Source organism: Halichoerus grypus, chromosome 4 (genome assembly GCF_964656455.1).
Source record: "Halichoerus grypus chromosome 4, mHalGry1.hap1.1, whole genome shotgun sequence".
In the NCBI taxonomy this organism is placed as follows: domain Eukaryota; kingdom Metazoa; phylum Chordata; class Mammalia; order Carnivora; family Phocidae; genus Halichoerus; species Halichoerus grypus.
In genome coordinates this window covers 72,066,588-72,078,821 of record NC_135715.1, presented here as the reverse complement: position 1 = coordinate 72,078,821, position 12,234 = coordinate 72,066,588, and the positions used below count along the sequence as shown (strand labels likewise).

The 12,234-nt window shown below is 43.5% G+C and overlaps 1 long non-coding RNA gene across 1 annotated transcript; it reads right to left on the bottom strand.

The window, feature by feature from the left end:
* Nucleotides 1-229: 229 nt before the first annotated feature.
* Nucleotides 230-12,011, bottom strand: LOC118526075 (uncharacterized). The gene is made up of 3 exons (XR_004912455.2): nt 11,908-12,011; nt 1,457-1,590; nt 230-721 (listed from the first exon to the last, which is right to left on the bottom strand). It is a non-coding gene; the product is annotated as an uncharacterized LOC118526075 (long non-coding RNA).
* Nucleotides 12,012-12,234: the final 223 nt, after the last annotated feature.

The following is a 12,234-nucleotide window of genomic DNA, read 5'->3' as shown; positions in this document are numbered from 1 at the left end:
ACAGCTTGAGGTAATATGTTTAGAACAGAATCCAGGCTTGTTTTGTTGGTCTCTTTTATTTATTCGTCAAAACAAATAGAACCTTAAAGATAAGAGTGTGGGCTGCCCAGGGCCTCCTAGGAAGGCAGGGGTAAGGGTGCTCTTCTTCCCTCTTCCCCTAGTGAGCTGGGAGTCCTCCTGGCCCCTCCTCCACCCCCTGCAGGACCCATCAGCTCCTCCTCTGTGCTTCCACGCCGTCGTCAAGTATGTACTGAGCACCCAGTATGTTCTAGGCTACTAGAGCTACAGTCATGAAATGCCCAACTCAGTCTCTGTCTTCAGGGACCTTAGAAATGTGTTGGAAGAATTCATCACCTTATTATGGCTCCTCCCGCACGTGTCCGTGCCCAGGACACCAGGAGCCCATATAGGACACCAGCACCAGTTCTCAGGTGCCATAGATACTCAATAAAACTTGTCCAATGAAGAAACAGGTCCGTAGAGCCCCGACTATTCCATAGGCCCAGGCCTCTGAAAGCTTCTCATGAACATCTAGCCTAAAGAAAGCTGAAACTCTTCCATCTCTCAGAATTGGGACACAAATTCCCAACTGAACTGTCACTTCCCCCTGACTTAACTAACGTGTCCTTCAGCCATGAATTGCCTTCGTAGTCACAGTTGAATGAATGAATACATGAATCAGTAATTTACAAGCAGCTTCAATTTCTGGGTCAGAAATACCCTGAAGAGAAAGCAGAAGGATTATGCAAAAGATGTTTTAAGATTCCTGGAAGTTGCCTCTGATGACTGCCACGAGGGAGTCTATTTTTAACCAGACATTGCATAAAAATTTAAGAAATTTTTTTTTTTTTTTACAAAATTGAACAAAGACAAAAGGGGAACCAAGGAACAGATGGGAATTTTCCAAAGGCTTTCAGCTATGCCTCTGCATCATGTGCGTCGCTGTAAATACACGGCACACAAAAACAAACATGCAGCAAGGGAAGCATAAACATTCCGCACCTAAGCACACACTCACAGATGTGCACAGCCACCGATGGCCAGGAGGACAACCGATTTCTTTTGATTTTAACAAATGAGCTCTTGAAAAGTGAAAAGTATTTCTTAAGTTACGCCGAATAATGATTCTATAGGCATAGCTCGTGTAAACCAACCAGGCTTTTGTTAATTAGATACATTCTCCTGTGGTATCTCCTTGATGACTGATTTTACACAAATTAAAGCCCCCCCACCCCATTTTGGAACATAGCTTATCTGATGCAGTGAACGCCTCCTTTCATCCGTAGAGAAATAAGATGGAAAAGTCAACTGTTTATATCCTTTCCCAAATAGCTCTACACCCAATAGGAAAAATAATCAGAAAACGTAGATACGAATTGACTTACATAACCCCGTGCACAATTCCATAAACTACTGTCCAACCCCAGATAGTCGATAGCAGTAACAATTGCCTTACCTGTAAGAAGTGTCACCTTTGTGGTCATTCAGAGATATGGCCTTAGATTCTGCACCCCAGGGTCCATGGGATCACAGAATGAGCTAGAAGGGCCCTCGCAGATCTCTCTCATTTCTTAGGTAAGAAACTGAGGCCTGGCAAAGGTTGTGACATTAATCAGTCCAGCATCACCTTTAATTAAAGTAAACAGGCTGTTTGCCTTTCCAGATCTCCTCTCCATCTGTCTTCCTGTTTGTTGTGAGAGGCTGACCAAATATGAGTTGCATTTCAAGATGTAGTCCCCAGACCAGCAACATCAGCATCACCTGGGAACTTGTTAAACATGCAAGTTCTCTGCCCCTGCCTTAGACCTACTGAATCAGAAACTTCGAGGCGGGGCTCCAGTGTACTGTGTTTGACTAAGGCTTCCAGGGGAGGCTGATGTTCATTCAAGGAGACACTGGATCACATCGGACTGGTTCCTTAAACCCCTGGCTTCCAGCTGGGCCTTGGTCAGGGGAGAATCCTGGCAGGAGATCCCAGAAAGAAGAAGGAGGGAGTGAGGGCATTCCCCCCACCCCAGGTCACCTCCCTGTGGGATTGTCTAGGACAGGCTGCACCCCCGCATCAAAGGTCACTGTAACTCTCAGGAGAGCCTCTGATCCCCAGGACTCATTCCTTATTGAGCCAGTAAGTGCTTCCTCCTCTCACCCGACAGGTCTAGGGATGGTAACAGTCCCCATTCCCTACAGATTCTGCTCTATTTTTTGAGATTCCCCACCCACATCCTCGTAAAGGGCTGTTTTATTCAGCCGCCCTCCAATTATCCTGATTTAGACCTGCCTCCTGAGATACTCACCTGATACAGATATAAAGGTGCTTGTCTGAGGGAGGAGTAAGGAATGTTGTGCGGCTCTATGGGACTTCGCTAATGTGGGATAAGAACCTATCTGCCTCTCTTCAGGTTCAATAGCAAGAATGAAGCTGCAGTAGTTCCAAATACCGTATTTACAGCAAAAGAGCATAAAACTTATTGATACCCAACATGACCATGACGTTCACCATGCCATTTTCAAGACAAAGTTTATTTCTACCCATCGATCACCTACTTTCCTGTCCTCTCCCTTCTTATTTCATATGACATGTAGCACAAGATTTGGCCTGACCTGACTCAAGACCTGATCTGCCTTTATCTGCTGATACATCTTTTAAGCCCTTTGCTCACAGACTCTTTATTTCTTTTAAATCTACTCTGCCTGTTTGTTTGTTTTTTTTTTTTTTGTGGGGGAGCTTTTTTGTGATAAAATACACATAACATAAAACTTACCACCTTGGGGTGCCTGGGTGGCTTAGTCGGTTAAGTGTCTGACTCTTGATTTCAGCTCAGGTCATGATCTCAGGGTCGTGGGATGAGCCCCGTGTTGAGCTCTACATCGGGCTCCATGCTGAGCATGGAGCCTGCTTAAGATTCTCTCTCTGTCCCTCCTCTCTCTCTCTCTCTCTCTAAAGAAAAAATTTAAAAAAATCTTACCACCTTATAACCATTTTTAAGTGTGCAGCTCAGTGGCATCAAGTACATTCACACTGTTGTGCAACCATAACCATCATCCATCCACAGAACTCTTTCATCTTGTAAAATTGGAACTGTCCCCACTGAACAATAACCCCCTATCCCTGACCTCTAGCCCCTGGCAACCACCATTCTACTTCCTGTATCTGTGAATCTGATGACTACTCTATGTATCTAATTTGAATCACACAGAATTTATCTTTTTGTGATTGGCTAATTTCACTTAGCATAATGTCCTCAAGATTTATCCATGTTGTAAGCATGGGTCAGGATTTCCTTCCTTTTTTAGGCAAAATAAAATGTCATTGTATGCATAGACTGCATTTTGCTTATCCATTCATCCATCAGTGGATGCTTGGGTTGCTTCCACCTTTTGACTATTGTGAATAATGCTGCTATGAACGAGAATGTACAACTGTCTGTTCAAGTTGCTGTTTTCAATGCTTTCAGGTATATACCCAGAAGTGGAATTGCTGGATCACATGGTAATTCTGTTTCATTTTTTTAAGGAACTGCCAGATGGTTTTCCAAAGCAGCAGCACCATTATCCATTTCTAGCAAGAGTGCACGAGGGCTCCAATTTTCCACATCCTCACCAACTCTTGGTATTTTCTGGAGTTTTTTTTGATAGTAGCCATCATAATGGGTGTGAAGTGGTATCTCATCGTGGGGTTTTTCTTATGCTCTTTCCTTTACCTAGAATGCCCCCCCATATGCTTATTTAATATCTTGCCCAGTTGAAATTGATCTCTTCCTTTGTACTTTGTACTTTTATGTAGCACCCATGATGCCCTCCCTTCTGCTCTCGGGTTTTTTTATCTCCTCAACGCAGATGCAAGTTCCTGCAGGACTGATGCCTTGGACTGTTCATCTTTCTCTCTCTTATTGTGGTTAGACCAAGGAACTGCACCCTGTAGGCTCTAACATCCTGAATTATTTGAAATGCCAGCGGTCACCTAGTTAGTGGCAAAACCACAGCCAGCCCTAGGTTTCCTAACCCTCTGCCAGATGCTCTCTCTGCTGCCGAAGGAGAATGGAACCACATTCACAAAAAAACCCACAAAAAACAAAGAAAAAACATTGTGTTGTGTTTGGAAACAAGATCTGGCTTCCTGACATTAACAACTGTCTCTCAATTTCTAACTTAACATATTTACAATTATAAAAACCAACATTGTGTTCTGAAATACACAGAATTCATGCTGTGGTTCATGGAGACCAGTGACTGGATTCCTGGCAGTCGCCTCCAAATTACAGGGCCACGCGCTGCACTAACCGCCCGGCCTTTAGACCAGATAGAGGCAGATGTTGTTGTTTTCCCCATGATAGCTTGTTCTGGTGTGTTCTGTCTTGATCCTGATGGGTTTTAACGGGCTCTCTCTTTTCTGAGGAATTGGTGCTCATGCATCCCTCTTTCTTGATAAAGACATCAATGTTCTCACAGAAAACCCAGAAAGTTAAAGGGCAGGAAGGACATTTGATCTGGTGTTCTGAATTCTTTTGTGATGCTGTAAGGGTCTGGCCTAAGCATCTTTCGTGCGTCTGCTCATTTTCCTCCAATCTGGGGGATAGACTCACCCATTGTTTTGCCCACATGTCAACTCTTCACAGTTTTAGCCACAGGAGATTCCTAGAGATTATGACCTAGGCCCCTTGTCCTGTTAACAAGACTGCCATAGGCTCCAATGACCACTGATATCTTCAAGCAAGCAGCTCTTCTTATCACTTCAAGGAAGAGGCCCCCCTTTGGGCACTGCAGCACCAAGTGGGATGTAGTGAGATCACAGGATAAAAGCCACTTCCTGGCTTTAGTCTCTTTGATTTCTTCTTTAGAGAATCTCAAGAGGGAAGCAGATAGAGATGGGAAAGTCCACACCGCTCCTTTAAAGGTCTTCTTGGGGAACTCGCCATTCTTAGCGGGGCTTGAGTTAGTCATCCTGAATTCCATAGTCTCTTTGAATTGGGTTGTAGTAGTGTTAGAGGTTACTTAGAGAAATCTAATGAACTTCCACTCAACCATTTCCTTCCTAATTCACATTGTGGGACCTGTATAGTGAGGCTCAGCATCAACAGCCAAAACATCTCCATTGTGTCCTTTCCATTATAAGCGAATGAATCATTAGCTGTTGTTTTTGGAGGCACATCTTGATCCCTATGGTGGGTGCTGCTGTCTTCCCTAGCACCAGAATTCCTGTCAGTTCTTGTCCCAGTGGGAGCATCACACATCTCATCTGTGTCTTGGAGAGATAGAGCATGACAGGGTTTTTCCAGAACTTGCCTGCCATTTTTCATGAAAAGCTCCAGACATTCCCTTGTTAGGAAAACTTCCTTTTACCACCAGGTTGCCTCTTAGTGAGGTGTACTGTCCTCAGTCAGTTTGAAGCCTCATGGGACACAGATTCCTTGTCAAAGTCTTCTCTCTAACTGTAGTTGGTTCTTGCACTCATCTCTATAGGCTCGACCCCAACCCAGAAAACAAACAAAACAAAACCATGGGGCAACTGCTGTCATTTGATTTGAAAATACACTGATTTGGGGTCAAGTGTAACTCAGATCTGAGGTTTAGTTTCTGTCCCTTCATTTGGCTGCAAGTCTCTACCACAATAATAAGATCATCTCACCATGATGGGGCAGGAGGAGGAAGGAGGTATTTATGGTACAGGGGTTAAGAGTGAAGCCTTTGGAATCCTATCACTTGAGTTCACTGCTTGTGGGATCATGGGCAGGTTACTTGACCCTCCAAGTGTCAGTGTGTTCATCTGTAAAATGGAGACATCATCTCAAATAATCTCCATAACAGTCATGCTAAGCTAATCCAGGGAAAACATTCAGTGCAGTATCAAATATGTAGTAAGGAGAGGATACTGGATTGATCCGACACGACGTTACTAGTGACTTAAAGAGTGCAGCTTTAATGATGTCACATGGTATGAGAGGCCATTTCTAAAGCACTGTCCCATGGTCAGCTTTGATCCCTGGAGCACCAAGCAGAACCCTCAGGTTGGTTCTCAATCCCTCAACCCTTTCCTGTTCTTGTTTTATTTATCTAGTTCCTCCATTACCCAGACCTGCCCTTGTCCAAGCTCAATATCCTCCTCTCTGTCTATCCCATTCAGGACCTGATGGGTGAAGCCATCAGATGGTGAAGCCATCAGATGGGGAAGCTGTCCCAAGAAGTGAGTTCATGCAGTACCTTGACAGCATGTGCCAGCTTCCATGCTAGATATTGCGGAATACCGCACTGAGCCAGGTAGATGTGATCTCTCACCGGATGGAGCTTATAGCTTGGATTAAAGGCTGACATGGTCACTCTGCTCTAGCCACATCACCTCCTGCTTCTTCAATGTCCTGAATATGTCAAGTACATTCTTGGCTCAGCGCCTTTGCACTGTTTCTGGAATATGTGTCCCCAGACATCTTCATGGCTTATTCCCCTGATTCCTTTGAGCTGATGATAAAATGTTGCCTTATCAGGATGCCCTTCTGGATCGCTTCATCTAAAATAACCTTCCCACCCCTATTTCCCTCTGTCTTCCCTGCTTCATTTTTCTTTATAGGACTTAACATGTGACCTATTATATAGCTGTGTCTCCACTTGTTAATTGCTCATCTCTTTCCACTAAAATGTAATTTTAAGACAGGGATTTTGCCTATTTTGTTCACTACCAGGTCCCTGGTACCTAAAATAGTGCCTGAGATATCATGGATGCACAATAAATATTGATTGATGAATAAGTAAATGAACACAACTACTTAAAAATGCAATTCCAGGTTAATGAGCTAAGCATGAAATCAGAGATATACAGGATAGGATCCCCGGTAAAGGGTGCTAAACTCAGATGTGGGTGTCAAAGGCAGGGGCAGGAAGGAAGACAGATGAAACAGATGTGCAAACACCAGGAGGCAAAAGAGAGTGAACATAGTGCACTCAAGAGTCTGAAAGGTCTTCAGGTCAGTTGGAACATGTCACAAAGGGGTGAGAAGTGAAGCTGGAGGGACCAGATCATCCAGGGCTGAAGGAGTAAACTTTCTAGTTCTGGACTTTTACCTGCCATATCAGTCTCTCCTGGCAGCTGAAGCAGATAAAAAACAATCAAGGAGTGACCCGAAGTGCTGGGATTAGCATAGAAGCCATGGGTCTAAGCTAGAATGTAATGTAATGGAAAAAACAGGAGAATGATTAGTAGTTTAATCTTGTGTTAGACTAAGCTAGTAAATTCTATTTGTTCATTTCTTCTTTAATATTCATTTGTTCTTTTAATTTATCAAATATTCATTAAATGCCTACTATGTGCCAGTCACTGTGCGGTCACAGGGGTGATTAACCTGGACATATGACCTACTTCCTACCCACATAGAGCTCATTGCTCAGGGGGTAAAAGAAAACAGACAAAGAGATAAAATCACTGCAAGTTGTAATAAAATCTGAAGACTGAGGGCACCTACCTGCAGCAAAAGGATATGAATCCAGTGAAAGGTACACTTAATCAAAGATGACAGGGTGTGTAGTGAAGGGTGGTCAAGGGGGTCATGAAAATGGTCAGGGTTGTGCCTCTCTCATCTTCGTTCCCAGTGCTAATGACAATTACCTAGAAATGCTTTGGTGAGGACCTGACCAGAGAATCATCATTGGTATGTTATCTGGGGGACATCCATTTTATTCTAAAACTTCTCCTGCCTTCCATCTAATCACTGACCATTCTCCTTCCAAGAGGTGCCAAGAGCCTCTCCTTCTGTGTCCAGGCCTTTCGCTGGGCAGCTCTGGGCTGCCTAAACTGTCCCAGCCTACTTTTCAATGTCACCTCTCTGTTCCTTTGCCTTCAGTTCACTTAGGGCAGTAGGTATAAATGTGCTATCTTCACAGACTGTGCAATGCAGAGGAGAGAGCCCTCCAAAATGAGGGGGCTCCCCTCTCCTGGGGTTAGATAAATACAGTCAGCTAACATCCACCTATTGAGGGCCTACCATCTCTGACACTGTTCTAAGCTCACCCTAAAATTCCGACAGGTCACTTTACAATGAAGAAGTTGTCAGTCATGGGACCCCAAGATAAATGGGCCCCCTCATGAGTTGTGCTATTGCTCTGGTTAGGTTACCTCTCAGGCTGCACCTGTGTCTGGAATGTGCTTCCTCCCCCACACTGCACAAACGTCTCTTCTGCCACTGAAACAACCTCTGAAATTTTCCTTCCTTCCCTGGAATCTCTTCTGTAAGAAAGGTTCTTTCCCTTTCACTCCACCCTGTCCAAGTATGTTCCTCCCACGACCTGTTCCCTCAAATACACCTGCCTTGTGACTGACATCGAGCGAATTGTCTGCTGTTTGTCCTTGAGTTCCTCTGAATACCTGTGGGTGGGCTTATCAGTAAGCTTCCAGAGGTCAAGAACTGTCTGTTTATTTGCACAATTTTTATTACAAGGTAAATGTATGAATAAAGCAAATGGGAAAACATAGCACCTGTCCCAGAGAAGGGACAATAGAAAGTACTGATCAGCACTGAAGAATAGAAGAACAGATGGTTTAAAACTCTATTTACCTTTTTGGAGAAGGAATATATGAATACGATATGAAAGAGCGTATGGCAAATTCTCCTTCCCAGCCACACATTTCCCCTCTGCAGGTAGCCACTGTTGCCTGTGGCCTGTCCATCCTTCCAGAGGTTTCATGAACAGCCTCTTAATAAGTGAGGCTTCTCTATAGAGAACTAAGTACTAGAATCCAGCTTTAGTTACATGTGGAGATGGTCGTCTATCCTTCCCGCGTGCTTCCAGCCCATCCCTGGTGTCACCCTGACATTCTCATTGAGCGATTCCACCTTGAAAGAGAAAATGAATCAAAGTCACCAAAAGGGTTTGAATGAATGTAGACTGGCCACTGTGAGCAACGTTAGTGGGGAGCTGTGCTCAGCCCAACTGGTGGGGCTCTACCTGCTGCCCAGCTCTCAGCCCGAAGCTACTGGCCCGACGATGCAGTTGTTCACTCTAATTGTTTGCTAATGACAAGGCGTTCAGAGTTAGAACAGTGATAGGATAGTTATGTATTTTAAAGCCTACTGATAGAAAGAATAAATATACTAATGCTAGTATACCAGCAGAAACTGATAGATGGGAAGGTGGTGAGACTATTAGTGAATTGTTTTCTTTCTTTTTTTTTCCTATTTTTCGAAATACTCTTTAATGTGCTTTATAATAAAAATATACACACTTTACAATTTACAATATGTTATTGGATCTCATTGTCTCTTTCTGGCATTCAGTCCACATGTGTATTTAAATATTGAATATTAGGTAATTAATAATATTCAATACATTAATAACATTAAAAGGGGAAAGGTAGTAAGCGCTTCCATTAATACAAATACACTGAGCAAATGAAATTCGATTCCATTCTTGCCTATATGCTCATTTCTTGAGAACACACAGAGCATCATATGAAGCGATGATTCTCTGCCTTGCCCGAATACTGGGATCACCTACTGATCTTTTGAAGAAAACTGGAGCTTAGTTCCTAACTAGAGACTGTGATGTGGGCCTGCTTTGGGGTTTTTACAAGCTTCCCAAGTAATTCCAATGTGCATCAAACGGTAAAAAATCTGATTTGAAAAAAGAAAACAGGAACACACTACACCAAAAACTAATGATGTACTGTATGTTGGCTGATTGAATTTAAATAAAAGAAAATATATATATATATATAAAAGAAAGCAGGAATAAATCCCATTGAGAATTTATCAAAATAAAGCATCGAAGACTGTATAAATTATAACCCATCTTGTTCGAATCTAGAGAAAAATATAGTATGTTTGCAGTTCAAGAATGAAAAATATTCTAGAATTTAAATAGTTTATTAGAAATAATAACAATCCCCACTATTGAGCATATGCCTGGCATTTTACGTATATCACCTCTAATCTTCATAAGAGCTCTGAAAGAGAAGTAGCATGACACCCATTTGAAAGGTGAGACTCAAAGAAGTTATGTAATTTGCCTCAAAACACACAGACAGTAATAGTAGGGACTGGGGGCTTAAGCACCACTCTGATGCCCTGTACCGATCTATTAACCCACATTACTTCCATTCGCAAATAAAGATGTAATGTCACACAGAACAATGCACGGAGTGTGATGTAACTTCTGTTAAAACAAACACACAGCCCTCAGCGTGCATTCTGGGAAGAGGCCTGAGTGGATGTCCCTCAAACCGCTAAACCCCTTCTGGGGAGGCAGTCCTATCACTTTCTGCTTTAACTACTTTCGGTGTTTCTGTTGTTTGGACTTTTTCACAATGAACATGAATTATATTTGTAATTGATAATTTACAAAGGCCAATGCTGAGGTAACCATCACAGTAGTGTGGGTGCTAAGGGCAAAACCTCTAGAGCCTGACGGAGGGGGCGGCGTTCCCATCTCCCTCTGACTTGTCCTCCCTAAACATCTGTCCCCTCCTCTGTCAAGTGGGAATAATAATAGTACCTAACTCGGGGGTCGGGGGAGGGGGTTGAGGATTCTCACAAAAAGAATATCATGTATACTGTACCTATATTATATTATTCTATAATCATTGTAATAATCATTACCTCGATCATTCTTTATACTCTTTACACAAATATTGTGAAATTTCTTCCTTATTTAAACCTGGCAGCCAACTCATGGTAACTCTCGTTCTTGTGGATGGGGAACAAGGTCCCAAATCACACAATACTTTAGCGTCTGTTCAACACAGCTCCAGAGGTCCCGAATTCCAAACCCCCTTCCCTCAGTGCCAGGCCGGCTTTGACTCCGTGCTCCCTGGAGGTTGGTGATTTCCCATGAAGTAACATTGGACAAACATGAGGTCATTTTAAAGATTTGTTTCTTCTTTTAAGCATGAGGGCATTAAAAAAAAAAAATCAAAATTAGTCAAACAAAAACAGCAACCATATGTGTCCAGAGAGGTCTGTGGAGCAGCTAAAGATAAACAAGCCGCCATCCTGCACATCCTAACAGCGGTTTGCCTCGACGGGCTCAACAGCCACGGGGGGCCAAGCCCCAGGTTTTATCAAATCTCCTTTCTAAACCCTCCTCATCCAGCCCCCTGGTTCTACCAGGGCTCACTGCAGGGGACCAATAGCCCATCTTGCGGTCTCTAAATGTCAGGGCGGGCCTCGGTCAGAAACATGTTTTTGCGTTTAGTATGAGAGAGAGAGAGAGTGAGCAAAAAAGCTCTGCAGACTGCTTTATCCTGGGTAGAACTGATGAGGAGACACGCTGCAAACCACACAGACACCTGTATCTATCTGTCTATCTATCATCTATCTATCTATCATCTATCATCTATCTATCTATCTATCTATCTATCTATCTATCTATCTATCATCTATCTATCTATCATCTATCATATATCTATCATCTATCTATCTATCTATCTATCTATCTATCATCTATCTATCATCTATCATCTATCTATTTAAAATGTTAGGTATTTAACATACAGTGCAATATTGGTTTCTGGAACACAGACACCTTTTTTTTCAGATTTTTAAAAATTTATTCATTTGAGAGAGATACAGAGACAGAGACAGAGAGCACAAGCAGGGGGAGAGGCAGAGGGAGAGGGAGAAGCAGACTCCCCGCTGAGCTGGGAGCCCGACATGGGGCTCGATCCCAGGACCCTGAGATCCTGACCTGAGCCAAAGGCAGATGCTCAACCATCTGAGCCACCCAGGCGCCCCCCAACAGACACTTTTAAATTAACAGGACCTACAGAAGCCAGACATAATTATACGGGCAGGACCAAAGAAAGAGTACCTGCTTCGGAAGACTTTTAAAATCCTTTGGCTTCTCAAATTAGAAGCCCAACATGTAATGGTCGGCCTGACTTCCCGAAGGAAGTGGACTGAAAGTCAAGGGGAAGGAGAGACTGACCTTCTCTCCGCAGGAAGCAGGGGGATCCTCCGTGTCTCCATTGCCCTTTCATTGGAACACGTAGCTGTGGAGACGGGGCTTCAGTCTGAGTTAATGAACAGTGCGTACGAGGAGAAAGTTCCGGAGCAGGATATGGAGGTGGAAGGAGGGGCCCACCAGAGCACGTAGCACTGAACCGTCCTGCTGGGTCACTGACGACAAATGGCACGCAGGGGTCTAGATTAAAAAGTGGTTCTGGCATTTAAGAGGGAAAAACAGACGCGTTTGGGAAAATACACGTGCTTTCCCTCTAACACACACAGAGGACAAATGACCCTTCCGTGTAGC